At 41.1% G+C, this 17,016-nt stretch overlaps 1 pseudogene; it reads left to right on the top strand.

Moving 5' to 3' along the window:
* Positions 1-2,896: 2,896 nt before the first annotated feature.
* LOC103708461 (wall-associated receptor kinase 2-like) lies at positions 2,897-5,989 on the top strand (annotated as a pseudogene).
* Positions 5,990-17,016: the final 11,027 nt, after the last annotated feature.

The following is a 17,016-nucleotide window of genomic DNA, read 5'->3' as shown; positions in this document are numbered from 1 at the left end:
CGTCCGGCCCGGCCCAGGCCGGAGGGAATCCCTGAGCCCAGTCCGGACCGACCTGATATTCTTAAATTAAATAATGAATAACATATTGTTATATCACTAAAAAATATTATATTATAATAATTTATCCTCATTTTTTTAAATATAACTCCTATCTAAGAAAATTAGAAAGGTGATTTGTTTGCCAAATCAGCGTAGACTTGATAGTCAAGATGATGCTTACTTACATGGATGGTATTGGATGAATGATTGGATGCTTGAATTATTGCTGGAACTAGAGAGCATTCTAGCTCTTGATTTTTTTTTTCCTTGATTGTCCTATTTTATAGACAAAAGAAATTTCAACCTTTTATTGTTTAGCATCTTAAATATTTTTTTGATAGTCCATTAACTATTTAATAGCATTTAATTATAGGAATCTAGCTAGGCTCAATCTTTCACAACTAAGATTCAGAGTAATCACAGCACAATGGTGGACGGTTTGCCCTATGCAAAAGTTCCGAAGATAACTTGAAAATTTGGGCTTCAAAGTGCGTGAGCATCTCACACCAAGGTTGGATATTGCCAGGAAGGTAAACTAAAATATTAAATGTGTGGTTTTAGGGATGATAAGAATCATGCTTCACAAATTTATTTTTTTTCAAATGTTTTCTTTTCATTGCCGATGGCGCGCACCATGAATGTCATTTAGAGGTCAAACAAGGTTATCACCAAAACAAAACAAAAAAAGGAAACGAAAAAAAGAAAAGAAAACATGTTCTTGGTGGGATTATGATTCCAACTCTCTCGCTTAATCAATATATATGTCCATCTAACTATGTTTCAATCCCTTCATAGTCTATGCTGGATAGTTTAGTTAATCTTCAAGATTTCCTAAATTATTAAATGATATTAGGAAATTGATTGCATTGATATCAATCACGAACAATTACGTGGATTGGATCTAAAATATTTGGCTCAAGACTAAGTATTCAAACTTTTTGACATGGTTGATGATACAGTTTGGTTGGAAGTCCTGTGGAGAACTTGCAGTCGAAGTATGTGATATGTCGTGCTACTTACTTAGGGTGGTGGCTGGAGCTGGAGGCCCTCCCCGCGCGAATCCAGATAGACCAATAGAATTCAAATTCTTGGTTTCCGTAACTGCGTTGATGTACCCACAAATCCACAATAGAATTCAAATTCAAATACATACTTTTGTTCGTGCATAGATGGCCTATGGATGTTTGAGCAAGATTGGCACAAAATGTTGAACATGATCACCTCATAAATATTATCTTGTTTAATTGTCCATTGCTGATTAATGCAGGAACTATGAGTGATCGAAGTGGACCTTTGAGTTTGGTATATGATCGAAGTGAAGACCGTTTCTACTCCACGACTTATTAAAATCAAATGCTAGTATTGAACTAAATTGTATTTCACAATACTTGAAACCTGAAAATATTGTTGAACCTTTTTCAAGTCAATGGTTATATCTTGCTTCAACAATTTATCAATTTTGGCGGCATGATTATCAATGACCAGAATTGAGGAAGGCTAAAATAAACCTTTGCCAATATCTATTATCTGGGTGAAGATTTAGATTAGATGCACTTATTGAGTGTTTGATATTTGTGGCAAAGAGAACTGATTTGCATGTCCGTAGTCCATTCAATTACATTGTAACAAAGGATAGTTTACATGTTCATAGTCCGTTGATTACCCATTGACAGATCTTCGAGTGCTCCAAACTCTATTATGCATCCACTTGTGAAGATCTCAAAACAACCAGTGGTCGACAGTGGATTTGATAATGTTCATACATCTTATCGTTATGGATATACCATCCTGTATGAATTTCAAATTTGGGATAGTTAAAACTCAATCTTATTGATTTTCTTGAGGGTGAGTTATGCTGACAGTATTTAACAATCCTAGCACTAGTTTGATGGTGGGTGTCCTTAGGATCAGGCATTCCAAAGATATAGTTGGTAAACCCTAGGAACCCACCAAAAGTGAGGAAAGAGAGCATGGGGAGAAGGCAAGGGAAGAATAATTCCGGCAATAAATTTTTTACTACTTAAAGATCTCAAGTATCTCAAGAATAATTACAAGAGGAGTCTCAGTGGGGGTATTTATAAGTGGTACAAGAGGATTTTTTTCTCCAGCTATCCAATATGGAATTCTAAGTTCTATTCTAACTTGAAAAACTCCAACTATTAATTTTTCTAATAACATCAAAAGTTCTCAAAAAGAAAGTTCACAAAATACAAACTTTCTAGAATTGACGAACAAGCTAGTTGACCCATGTGTATGGGATTGCAACCCAAAATTCACAACCCATGCAGTTAGAATCCGCAACCCATGCGACTGGAACTTGCGACCCATGCAGGTAGAATTCGCGGCCCATGCAGCCGGAAATTGCGACCTATGTGGCCGTTAAGTGCATCCCTAGGCGCTCTGGCATCACTTGAACCTGCACAAATCTTCCAATGATTGGGTTATGCATATGAAGTTTCTGGCTGCCGCAAATAGTAGGAAGGTCGTGGATGAGACTTTTGTGTGCATTCCAAACGGACGACAAATCTCATCAAAAAGCATACGTTATTCACATATTGTCTGTTGTAATTCCCTCATTAATAAATATGCGGTAAGCTCATGTAATCTCGTGTTCTCAATTATATCCGGCCACTCTTCAACTGACGAAGTGTTGGTTGGTGCCGTAAACTCCAAAGAAGTTGCGAATGGCCGGCTGCACGCTTCTGACCTAGTCTTGTACCGTCCAAACATATATATATATCTTTGGCTTTCATCTTCCAACCTCGTGGAACCCGCTAGTAATGAATGCTTATTCCGTTTCATTGAGGAATAAGAAAACTCTGGGTTGCCAACGGAGTTCTTTGGGTTCACGAACCCGGGAGATCGTTCTCTCCAACTACGCAAGGTCTGAAGAAGACAAAACGAGCTGGATCAACCAAAGCTAGGGCGTTGAAGCTGCGATGGAAAAACAGCCAGCCAGCGCATGGGTTTCTCGAGAACGATCCCACGCCATGCTCTTAAATAGCTTGCAACAGGGGTGAGAGGAGCAAAGCCAATCATGGGCGCATGGATGCCGCTGTGCCTCTCTCTCTTGACGGTACTGCTCATTGCTGTGACGGCATCGCCATTCAACAACACGCGGCCTGGCTGCCGACCGACATGCGGCAACGTTAGCATCCCCTACCCATTCGGCATCGGCCCGGACTGCTCCTTTCCAGCTCGTGGTTTCGCACTTAGCTGCAACGACACTGGGAATGGCGTCCACAAACCTTTCTACACCAACGTCGAGTTCATCAACATAGACTTGCAGACAGCCCAGACTCGCATCTACAATTACATATCCTGGCAATGCTACAACGCCACGTCCGAAGACGTGTCGCGCAGAACATGGAATCTAAACTTCATCGATGAGCCATACCGGTTGTCCGATGCCGACAACAAGTTCACAGTTGTCGGCTGCGACACCCTCGCGTACATCAGTGGGCAGAACCAGAAAGACAGCTACTTGGGTGGATGCGTGTTGCGATGTGACAGAAGTGAGAGCCTGACAAACGGGTCATGCTCCGGCATCGGCTGCTGCCAGACCGCCATCCCCAAGGGAATCAACTATTATGATGTGATCTTCGATGGCAACTTCAACAACTCCCGGGTGTGGGAATACAATCCCTGCAGCTACGCTGTTCTGGCCGAAGTGAACTGGTTCAATTTCAGCACGACTTACATTACTACCCACGAGCTCAATGAGACGAACGGAGGGCGGGCGCCCATAGTGCTGGACTGGGCCATCGGCAACGAGAAGTGCGAGGTCGCGCGGCGCAACACAACCTCCTATGGGTGCCGCAGCGAGCACAGTGACTGCTTTAACTCCTTCAATGGCCCAGGATATCTCTGCAACTGCTCCAGGGGCTACGAAGGCAACCCCTATCTTCCCGATGGATGCCAAGGTCTATAATTATCTTCTCTCTCTGTGAGTATATGCGTCTCTCTCTCTGTTTCTGGAGCTGACCTTTTGATTTGTTGGACTGCGATGTTAGATATTGACGAGTGCGCTCTCAAGTATCCATGCAATGGGACTTGCACCAACATACCTGGGGACTACATTTGTACATGTCCACCAGGCACGAAAGGCGACGCGAAAAAAGGAACCTGCAATCCCGACCACGGAAGCCGCATCTCATCAGTGAAATTGGTTATAGGTAATCCCTCCCTTAGCAATAAATTTCGGTTTCTCCTACTTCCATCAAGTTTCTTTAGACATGCATCACGCACAAACTTAAACGGCGCAGAGCACAGAACTAGGCTGCTTAAAAGTCTCAATCTTCCTTTAGCATGGGAAAGGAATAAAAATGAGGGAAAACCTCCTCGTTATTCGAACTCATGAATTATTTCCCCATCTGTCTATTTACAATCTCCAGGCATTGTCACAAGCACCAGCTTGGCCCTTCTACTCTTACTATGCATTATCTTTTCCATGGTATATGATAGAAGAAAACTTATGAGGATAAAAGAGGAATACTTCCAGCAACATGGAGGGTGGTTGCTCCTAGAAGAGATAAAGTCGAAGCAAGGTCTTGCATTTAAGGTATTTACAAAAGAAGAGCTAGAGCAGGCAACAAACAACTTTGACAAGAACCGAATTCTTGGAGGTGGCGGCCAAGGAACTGTCTATAAGGGAATAATGAATGACAGTCATGTAGTTGCCGTAAAAAAATCAAAAATAATTGATGACCGCCAAAAGAAGGAATTTGGAAAGGAGATGGTTATTCTTTCTCAGATCAACCATAAGAATGTGGTGAAGCTCTTGGGATGTTGTCTGGAGGTGGAAGTCCCTATGCTGGTTTATGAATTTGTCTCCAATGGAACCTTATTCCAATTAATCCATGACAGGAATAGGACATCACACATTTCATTGGATGCACGTTTGGAGATTGCTTTACAGTCCGCAGAAGCCCTTGCATATCTACATTCATCAGCTTCCCCTCCAATCCTTCATGGGGATGTCAAGTCTTCTAACATACTTTTGGATGACAACTACAACGCAAAGGTGTCCGATTTTGGAGCTTCAATGTTGGTGCCAAAGGATGAAACTCAGTTTGCTACACTAGTTCAAGGGACTTGTGGTTACTTGGATCCTGAATACCTACAAACATGCCAATTAACTGATAAAAGTGATGTTTATAGTTTTGGTGTTGTTCTTTTGGAGCTCCTCACCCGAAAGAAGGCAGTTTATTTTGAAGGATCTGATGAAGAAAGGAGCCTCTCATCAAGTTTTTTATCCGCTATGAAGGAGGATCGACTTCTACAGATTTTGGACAATCATATTAAAAATAAAGAGGACATGGAGTTGGTACAAGAAGTTGCTGAGCTAGCAAGGCAATGCCTCAATGTTAAAGGTGAAGATAGGCCTACGATGAAGGAGGTGGCCGATAACCTAGATCGGTTAAGAAAATTCAAGCAACATCCATTTTTACAGCATAATACGAAAGAGATTGGGAGCTTGCTTGGTCAGCTATCAACTACACTGAAAATGAAATCTCTGCGTACTTCAATATGGAAAAGAAAACAATGATGGATATAGAATGTGGAAGATGATCTTTATGTTTTCTCTTTGCTTTTCGAAGAAGAGTTGGAGGATAATCATATTGCATAGAAAAATACAAATATCCACCCCTATGTATTAGAACTATAATGCTGATTTATATGTACTTGTGCGTGCGTCTGCGAGATGCAGTATTTCTAGCTTATGAAATATGAGTAGTTTAAGTTATATATTTATGGTTTCATCTTGATTGTTGTTGGTGTTGGCGTTGTTTTGCTAATCATCTGTACCACAGTTATAAATTTTGAGCTTTTAATTCAATAGAGGGTAGCTCCATGTTAGATTGTTCTATTTACTTAAAAAATAATGATATCCCCAAACACAAACTTGAAATATATAGTGCAGAAATGCTCCACCATGTAACAGGTCTGCAAATGAATAATTTCCTCAAGAAAATTATAATTGTCAAGTACAAACCAGTAAACAAACATCATAATTATCATAATCTATAGTCAGCATAATTTTTGAAGTTCAATTATTTGGCACAACTCCTCCTTGCAAGCCCATCGCATTAAGGCACTTCTCTGGTTTGGGCACTTTCAATCCAGCAAGCTTCTTATAAATTTCTTTGCAATGATTACTGGTACATTTTTCTTATTATTTTACAAAACAGAATTGGAGCTATCAGTGCATCCGTCTTATTAGGTGACTCTACGTGGTAATCGGATTCGATGATCCAGTCCAATTCGACTCTATTCAAATGTGAACAAATTGAATGCAAAACATCCATTAGTACCTTTGAGAGTTAATTATAAAAAAATGTCCCACCTCTCTTATCTTCTTAGTAATATAAGAAAACTCTTCCATTTGGACTCCATGCATGTTTGGACTCCACTATTTTAATATTCTTTTAGTGTGGGGAATCCACCGTGCACTATCTTTACTGATGGGATAGGGATTTTATCTTTCGCACGAGCGAAGGTTTCACCACCCAAATTTACTATTGGACCATCAACTAGTCACTTTAAGATATGCACAAGTGGATGCATAATGTATGTAGAGTGCTTTGAAATCTGTGCAATGGGTGATCTAATAAAAATTACTGATTTCTAACCTTACAGTGTACTAATTGTAGGCTAGAGGTAGGTATCTAGCGAAATAAAAATTGTTGTATGTTGCAGACAACTGGGAAACCAAGTATCTTCAATTCGACTTTGTGTTAAAGGATCTTAGTGTCCTGTTTTTTAACTTTGGGTCCAAAGGAATAAAAACGATCTCACACCATGCGGGACGGCAAAATGATTAGAAATTAATTAAATAATAAAATAATTTTTAAAAAATAAATAATTAGAGAGATATTTTTAAAAATTAATTTTTAAAAATAAACATCATGGAATAAGATTTGAATATTAGGAAGAGAGTATGTTTTAAATTTCGGAGGATCGAAGCATCCAAAATGGAAATGGAAAAGAAGCTCCACCCAACTAAATGACTAGAGTAGGAGTCGCTAATTTATCCAAAGTAACTCTTTCGATCTAAATATCCAATACGTCACGATGTTGGATTTGTCTCAATCTTGAGTACTAATTCAAGGGCCCACTTTGACCGCCCCTAGTTCCTGCATTAAAGACCATTAGATAATTAACCCTCATAATGCATGCAATATGAGCACGTCTGACTATTTGTGCCAATCTTGCTCCATCCGTAGTTGATCGATGCGCAACCAAAAGTAGGTATTAACTCGGGGGATATTCTAGTGCAACATGCAAATTGGAGAGCAACCGAGCACAAGGTTGACATAGATTGGGACCAGTGGATATCTAATTGATGCACATCGGAGGATCGAAAAACACCATGCATGCCTTATTGATATTCGCACTAGCATATAACTCGCTCGATGGGTAGATTGTCACTCTTTAATTTAGAAAATATACCCCTCCTAAAATATTATTTTTATTAATTGCATTGTTATGTAGAAAAATATATTTTTTAATATATAAAATATTTATTTTATCAATGAATACTTTAATTTATTTTGAATAAAATATAATTTGTTAATATACTAATATCTTATTCAATAATATTAATATTTTTAGAATATCATTATTAAAAATATTATTATTATTACCAAAATATATTATTCTTATTATTAGTGTTATTAATATCATTAATTTTACTATTTTTACTAAAATATTACTAATTTTTATTAGTGTGCAAAAATATTATTGGTTTGTATAATGTTTATATCAAAGAAACTCTTTTCATGGTTCGGCAGTCCAGTGCCTGATAATTTTTAAATATGTAAAACATATATTTCCGTCATGCTAGGCCTCGAAAGATGGCAATTAACCCCCCAATAAGGCCTGGAAAGAAAGAATAGCCAGCTCTACACTTTGGATTCAGTCTTGTACCGTCCAAACTGATATCTTAAGCTTTCATATTCCAACCATGGAACCCACTACTAGAAATCAAAAATTACTTTGTTTCCCTGAGGAATAAGAAATCCCTAATAGTTAGTCCTATAAGATCGAAGGAATCAAATTACTAGACGTTCAATTTCTTAAAAGCTTCCTCCTTCTTGATACTATCATTAGGCCCATCTTGCCCTGATACAATTATTATAAAAATGGATATTAAATTCTGCTACGCATAAACGAAACAAATCCATTACAGGATTTCAAACATTTCAAGCCGAAACCTGCTTCTTCCACCATTTAGCTGTGAATCAAACTTAAAAAGCTCACCTTTACGATCATATACATCTGCAGTAACTCAGAGTAATCAAAACGTTGATTAGAACAGCAGAGCTAGAAACATTGATCATGATACTTATAAGCTGTGAGGACGCTTCACTTAAGTGTGTCATCTGGGCTCCTTCATTAGAGCAATCAAATCATCAGAGGCCTAAATTATTGATTGGTTCGAGCAATGACCAATAGCCATTTCCATCAGATCGAGATTAACCTAGCCATAGAATATAAGCTTCATATAGCTAGCACTAGAATGTACAAGCATCAGCAGTATCAACAATGTGGTGGGAATGTAAACTATGGTTCTCTTTGCAAAGAATATATTTGTCAAGATTCTATGCTTATCATGTGGTTGTGCTTGTTCTATGAGATCAAATACGATTTGGTATGGCTGTGAATATAAACTATGGTTCTCTTTGCAATAAGATTGGTTTTGCATGCAATAAAATTATGATCGTGTTTGTAATAATAAGATAGTTTTTTTTTTTTAACAAGATGTGTTTGGTCGTACATCAATAATGCACTAGATAAATTTTGGATATTTATTCAGAGCCAAAAAAATCTAGATACTATTTTCTAGCTAGTTTTTTTGGAAGAGCTCATAGATTATTACAAATGCTTTCGGAGCAAATTCGACACATAGCCCATACAGATCATGATGTTTTTTATTAGATTTATAGTACTTATGAAGGAATTTGAATCCTTAGCCTAATGGATACTCGTACAAGGCTAAAATTGCCTCCTAACTACCTAATTTATGTAGGAGATATAAAATCGATACAAAATACAAAAATTCTTGATTTAAAACTTTTATTCACAAAAAATTTTCATGCGTGTTTCAACAAAAATGTTATCATTTATAACTTAAAGTGTTTAATATTTAATAAATTAAAAAAATAAAAAAAACAATATATTCTACATGTTGATGATTTGTTTCCAAACTACTCTACTAGTATATTAGCAAGCATGCAATAGAGACCTAACCAAAAGAAATTCAGTAGATATCTAGTGATATAAGTTCTTTATTGGAATGGAACAGATAATAAAATGGCGAAGTAGTTTGAAGATGGAAGAAACAAAAACAAAATAAAAGGAAAAGGGAAGAGACTATTTCACTCTAAACTCTAATTGGAGGGTAAAAAAATTATCTGAAAATATTTATTTTCTTAAGTAAATATTTTTCAGATAATATTTAGATAAGAATATAATTTATCCATATTCTTTTATACAATGAAAATAATTTGCCCATATTTTTTATGCATCGAAAAATAGCTCTGAATTTTTTTTAAAAAAAGTCAACCATTTTTTCATGATATTTACCTCCCGAAGAACAGCATTCAAGGTCGCTTTTGACCGAAACAAAGAACATGCAAGTTTGCTCTTTTCAATGAATTTCCATATCGCATGTAGTAGAGCTCATTTTGTTGATTAATCCATTACCGGTCCAAGCTAGTCCCGCTCGTGGGCTTAGCCCAAAACTTTGAACCATCCCCGACCCAGTTACTGTATGACCAAATTTCTGCAACCATTCCTATCCCGAAACTTACTAACGAACCGCATGGCTTCCCAAGAAGGCTTTGTCCGTTACGTAAGGTTCATATTGATAAATTTGGTGGAGTTGAAGCGACTGCATAACTCTTACATCGACGCATTAACACAGGTATCAAACTCTACTCGCCTAGCTTTGTTTACAAGGTGGTCGAAGGACCTGAACAAGTAAACAAGTCCTCTGAGCCACAGATATCAAGCACTTTGTGTTGAGAAAATGTACCTCGAAACTCGAAACGACTGCAAATTGAATTCGGCTCAAGTTTGCTTGAAAAATTCTGTGCCAACTGAATGGAGTCGACCCCTAGCATCTAGGAGTCGACTCATGTGAAGCTTGAGTCGACCCCAGGGATGAGAGGGTCGACTCGCATCTGCCACAGTGAAGAAACAGAGAGCAGTTTTTTGGGTTGCTTGCAGGAGTCGACTCCAGTCCTGCAGGAGTCGACTCCAGTCCTGCAGGAGTCGACTCCAGTCCTGCAGGAGTCGACTCCAGCTCAGGAAGACAGAGCGTGCCAGTTTCGGTGCTGATACTTGGAGTCGACCCGAGGATGTCCGAGTCGACTCGAACTTATCAGGAGTCGACCCCTGAAAGTGAAGAGTCGACTCCTGATCACGGGATTGATTGAAACGATGGCAAGATGGGTTTTTTGACTTAGGGTTTTCGTAGGGAAGTTTCCTTATGTGTTGAAAACCTATAAATAGGGTTTTTTGGTGAACCCTAGGTGAGAGGAGAGCGGCTGTAGTGAGTTTCTTTTGGAGTCCTATCTCTCTTGTAAGCCTTAGGTGTGCAATCTCCAACAGGAAGAGAGATCATTGTAACCCTTGCTGAATATATTGAATCTGTGCGTGTGGCCTCCGTGGACGTAACCCGTATTGGGGTGAACCACGTAAAATTGTTGTCTTTGTGATTGTTTGATTTTATTCTCTACTTCTTCTTCTTCTCGATTCGTCTTTCCGCAGTTTGGATCCAGAAAGGGAATAGTACGATTGAAGGGTGAGTGCTTTCATCTCTCAACACTTTGTAGTTAATCTAAATCTTAATCTTCATCTGATTTCGGTAAGTCAGTTGTCGGATTTGGGGTTTGTGACCACCTTCAATGATGATGCTTGGAAGATCACTAAGGGAGCCTTGGTGATTGCTCGAGGTGTAAGGTCAGGAACACTATACATGACAGCTGATACTGATTCCACCGTCAGTGCTGCAAATCCGACTGTTGATGCAAGGACATGGCACATGAGACTCGGCCACATGAGTCAGAAAGGGATGAAGGTGATGATGTCCAAAAGAAAATTGGGAGACCTGAAATCTGTGGATTTGGAATTCTGTGAAGATTGTGTACTGTCAAAACAGAAGAATGTCAGTTTTTCAAAAGGAGGTAGTACCAAGAAAAATTCTAAGTTGGAACTCGTACATACTGACGTATGGGGACCAACTCAAGTGGCTTCTCATGGAGGAGCAAGGTACTATGTCACGTTCATCGACGACGCTACCCGAAAGCTATGGGTCTACTTCTTGAAGCACAAATCCGATGTATTTGAGAAGTTCAAGAGGTGGAAGGCTTTAGTGGAGAATGAGACAGGTCAGAGATTGAAGTGTCTCAAGTCTGACAATGGGGGCGAATACTGCAGTGATGAGTTTGAGGCTTATTGTGCCTCAGCTGGAATTCGAAGACTAAAGACGGTTCCAGGAACGCCACAGCAAAATGGTGTTGCAGAACGCATGAACCGCACCATCAATGAGCGGGCACGATGCATGAGGCTTCATGCAGGGTTGCCGAAGATTTTTTGGGCGGAAGTGGTCAGTACAGCAGTGTATCTAATCAACAGAGGGCCTTCAGTTGCATTGGAGCTTGGACTGCCGGAGGAAGCATGGACTGGGAAAGAGGTGAAACTGTCTCACTTGCGTACTTTTGGTTGCATCTCTTACGTGCTCGATACTGCAGACAATCGAACCAAGCTGGATGCAAAGTCAAAGAAGTGCACATTCATTGGGTACGGTGGTGATGATTTTGGATACCGACTCTGGGATGCGACAGATCGGAAAGTCATCAGGAGCAGAAATGTTGTATTCAATGAAGAGGTTCTGTACAAGGACCTGCAGCAACAGACGAGCCAAGGCGTCAAAGCTGTAAAATCGGAATATGCAGAGCTGGATGATGAAACAATGTCTCGAGACGATGAAGAAGTTGCTGAGCCAGTGGGAGAAGCACAGCAAGAAGAAGAACCTCCAGCTGATATCCCGATTGCTTTACGCAAGTGTAAAAGAAATAGAAAAACTCCGTCTAGGTATGCTGACTCCCTACAATACCTGTTGCTTACAGATGGTGGTGAGCCAGAAAGCTACAAGGAGGCTTTGCAGGTTGAAGCCAGTGACAAGTGGAAGCTTGCCATGGATGATGAAATGGATTCCCTATCATCCAACAGGACGTGGGACTTGGTTCCACTTTCGAAGGGGAAGAGAGCTTTGCACAACAAGTGGGTATACAGACTAAAGCTTGAACCAGATGGTTCTGAGAGGTTCAAAGCGAGACTTGTTGTCAAGGGTTTTCAGCAGAAGGAGGGCATTGATTTTGACGAGATCTTTTCTCCAGTTGTGAAGATGTCTACTATCCGGATGGTGTTGAGTATAGTGGCAGCCAAAGACTTACATCTTGAGCAGCTTGACATCAAGACTGCATTTTTACATGGCGACCTTGAAGAGAAAATCTACATGAAGCAGCCAGAAGGATATGTAGTGAAGAGGAAGAAAGATTGGGTGTGCCGACTTCAGAAAAGTTTGTACGGGTTGAAACAAGCACCTCGTCAGTGGTACTTAAAGTTTGATCAGTTTATGCTGAAGAATAAGTTTCAGAGGTGTAATGGTGATCATTGCTGCTACTTTAAGGGATTGAAAAGCTCATATATCATTCTACTTCTGTATGTAGATGATATGTTGGTGGCAAGTGCCAACATGGGAGAGATTGTGAAACTGAAGAAACAATTATCCCAGGAGTTTTCAATGAAGGACTTGGGTGAAGCCAAGAAAGTCCTTGGGATGCGTATCAGCAGGGACAGGAAGCTTAAAACGTTGAAGTTGTCTCAAGCAGAGTATATTGATAAGGTGCTGAAGCGGTTCAATATGGACGGGGCTAAAGCTGTGAGTACTCCGCTGGGCGCACACTTCAAGTTATCTAAGCAGGAGTGTCCGACTACGCAGGATGATCGAGATGAGATGAAGTATGTACCCTACTCATCAGCGGTCGGAAGCCTTATGTATGCCATGGTTTGCACGAGACCGGATATTGCCCATGCAGTGGGAGTGGTGAGCAGATACATGAGCGATCCAGGCCAGGAGCATTGGAGAGCTGTGAAGTGGATATTGCGGTATCTGAAAGGAACCAGAGACTTAGGACTATGCTATGGTGGTCCTGATGTTTGCCTACATGGTTTCGTGGATTCTGACATGGCTGGAGACATTGATGGCAGAAAGAGTACTACTGGGTATGTGTTCACGCTGGGAAGTGCTGCAGTTTCATGGGTTTCGAAACTGCAGAAGATTGTAGCATTGTCTACGACCGAGGCCGAATACGTTGCTCTTACTGAAGCGAGCAAGGAGATGGTTTGGTTACAAGGTTTGATGAAAGAGCTTGGCATGGAGCAAGGCGATGCAAAGTTGTATAGCGACAGCCAGAGTGCTATACATTTGGCAAAGAATGCTGCTTTTCACTCAAGGACCAAACACATTGATATCAGATATCACTTTATTCGGTCACTCCTCGAAGAAGATTTTTTCCGGCTAGAGAAGATACATACAATGGACAACCCAGCAGATATGTTGACAAAGGTGGTTATTCTTGAGAAGTTGCACATATGTGCATCTTCTGTTGGTCTTCACAGCTAGAAGTGAAGACAGAGGTTCACACACATAGAGGATGATTTGGAGATCATGTTGCTGATGGGGTTACGGTTATTTCAGGCTTGTTTCTCGGCAAGTGGGAGATTGTTGAGAAAATGTGCCTCGAAACTCGAAACGACTGCAAATTGAATTCGGCTCAAGTTTGCTTGAAAAATTCTGTGCCAACTGAATGGAGTCGACCCCTAGCATCTAGGAGTCGACTCATGTGAAGCTTGAGTCGACCCCAGGGATGAGAGGGTCGACTCGCATCTGCCACAGTGAAGAAACAGAGAGCAGTTTTTTGGGTTGCTTGCAGGAGTCGGCTCCAGCCCTGCAGGAGTCGACTCCAGCCCTGCAGGAGTCGACTCCAGCCCTGCAGGAGTCGACTCTCTCAGGAAGACAGAGCGTGCCAGTTTCGGTGCTGATACTTGGAGTCGACCCGAGGATGTTTGAGTCGACTCGAACTTATTAGGAGTCGACCCCTGAAAGTGAAGAGTCGACTCCTGATCACGGGATTGATTGAAACGATGGCAAGATGGGTTTTTTGACTTAGGGTTTTCGTAGGGAAGTTTCCTTATGTGTTGAAAACCTATAAATAGGATTTTTTGGTGAACCCTAGGTGAGAGGAGAGCGGCTGTAGTGAGTTTCTTTTGGAGTCCTATCTCTCTTGTAAGCCCTAGGTGTGCAATCTCCAACAGAAAGAGAGATCATTGTAACCCTTGCTGAATATATTGAATCTGTGCGTGTGGCCTCCGTGGACGTAACCCGTATTGGGGTGAACCACGTAAAATTGTTGTCTTTGTGATTGTTTGATTTTATTCTCTACTTCTTCTTCTTCTCGATTCGTCTTTCCGCAGTTTGGATCCAGAAAGGGAATAGTACGATTGAAGGGTGAGTGCTTTCATCTCTCAACACTTTGTAGTTAATCTAAATCTTAATCTTCATCTGACTAGTAGATGTAGGCAAAGTTTCTCTCGCCTAATTCAAACAGGTTTGCACTAATTGGTTGCCAAAGCTGATGAGGGCAAAGGTTATCAAATCCTTCGGAGTCTGTTGAAGCAAGAAGTAATATTACAAAGAGCAACCAATTAATGCCTTAAGAACGGGTCAAGATTGCTTCGAGGTTTCAAGCCCGAAGAAGTGCTAACAACTGGGATGTCAGATAAGTAGTCGTGGGTTCAATTGTAAATGAAATGTCCTGAAAGACTAGAACTAGACATTGTAAGGGAGCAAGCGGTCGAACAGGACCAAGCGCGGGCGCAGTCTGGACAAGACAAGCGATGTTGAAATCATTATTATCCTTAAAAGCTTAAATTGGTAGAATGAAATAGACTTATTTATATATTTTATATCTTTTTATAAAAGCTATATGGCATATTTTCATGGAATGCAAACTTTATGCTTCTAGGGTCCTCATCAGGTCATCTATTATTTTTCAATCATCTAGAGAGATTTGAAATGTCGACAACAAGAAATGTAGACTTTCACATGTAGAATTTGAAAAGTTGATAAGAAAACTTCATGTTTGAGAGAGAAATACATGTGTGGTTGCGATCCATGTTGCGTCAACCATTAAATCGATCAATAACTATTAGCTAACGCATTTCAATGAACCAAGAGTGGCGAATGGAGTAAATCCTCGGTATATATGCCATGAACTAAATCACTTCCAGTTGAATAGGTCAGCCTGAGAAAATACCCAGCACGTGCCTTGGCTTGTTGTTGCGGCCCTCCTCGTTCCACGTCCCACCCGATCTCCTCCATATATTCAGTGGCGCACCAAGACGTATGTACTAACACACACACTATTGGGAAATCGAGGAAGCATATTGATTTTATTTCATGATCAAAAGAGAGATTGAATAAAGAATGAGAGTAACATTTATGGGAGAGTCCGGGAGAGGAGTCGTCGGAGGAGCAAAGCCATTCATGGGCGCATGGATGCTGCTCGATCTGCTGCTCCCTCTTGACGGCACTGCTCATTGCCGTGACGGCGTCGGCATTGCCCAACACGCTGCCTGGCTGCCCAGCGAGATGCGGCGACGTTAGCATTCCCTACCCATTCGGCATCGGCCCGGACTGCTCCCTTCCTGGCTTCAACCTCAGCTGCAATAAGGACAATGCCACTGGCGTCAAAAAACCTTACATCTACAACGTCGAGCTCATCAACATAGACTTGCTGGAAGCCCAGGCTCGGATCTACTATCCAATGTCCTGGCAATGCTACGACGCCACGTCTGACAACACGTCGTATTACAGATGGACTCTAAATTTCATCGGCAGTCCATTCCGGTTCTCTGACGAAAAAAACAAGTTCTTCGTTGTCGGCTGCGACACCCTCGCGTACTTCAATGGGAAGAACCAGAAAGACAGCTACTCGGGTGGATGCGTGTTGAGCTGTAACAGCGCTGAGAGCCTGACAAACGGGTCATGCTCCGGCATCGGCTGCTGCCAGACCACCATCCCCAAGGGAATCAACTATTATGAAGTGACCTTCGATGGCAACTTCAACAACTCCCGGGTGGGGAAATTCAATCCCTGCAGCTACGCCGTTCTGGCCGAAGTGAACTGGTTCAATTTCACCACGGCTTACGTCACTACCAGCGAGCTCAATGAGACGAACGGAGGGCGGGCGCCTGCGGTGCTGGACTGGGCCATCGGCAACGAGACATGTGAGGTCGCGCAGCGCAACACAACCTCCTATGGGTGCCGCAGCGAGCACAGTGACTGCTTTAACTCCTCCAATGGCCCAGGATATCTTTGCAACTGCTCCAGGGGCTACGAAGGCAACCCCTATCTTCCCGATGGATGCCAAGGTCTATAATTATCTTCTCTCTCTGTGAGTATATGCGTCTCTCTCTCTGTTTCTGGAGCTGACCTTTTGATTTGTTGGACTGCGATGTTAGATATTGACGAGTGCGCTCTCAAGTATCCATGCAATGGGACTTGCACCAACATACCTGGGGATTACATTTGTACATGTCCACCAGGCACGAAAGGCGACGCGAAAAAAGGAACCTGCACTCCCGACCACGGAAGCCGCATCTCATCAGTGAAATTGGTTATAGGTAATCCCTCCCTTAGCAATAAATTTCGGTTTCTCCTACTTCCATCAAGTTTCTTTAGACATGCATCACGCACAAACTTAAACGGCGCAGAGCACAGAACTAGGCTGCTTAAAAGTCACAATCTTTCTTTAGCATGGGAAAGGAATAAAAATGAGGGAAAACCTCCTCGTTATTCGAACTCATGAATTATTTCTCCATCTGTCTATTTACAATCTCCAG

Source organism: Phoenix dactylifera, chromosome 3, assembly GCF_051530095.1.
Source record: "Phoenix dactylifera cultivar Ajwa chromosome 3, Ajwa_hap1_PhDact_Kaust_v1.1, whole genome shotgun sequence".
NCBI classification, from domain to species: Eukaryota; Viridiplantae; Streptophyta; class Magnoliopsida; order Arecales; family Arecaceae; genus Phoenix; species Phoenix dactylifera.
Note: the sequence above shows the minus strand (reverse complement) of the source record. Positions and strands in the feature narration are given on the sequence as shown.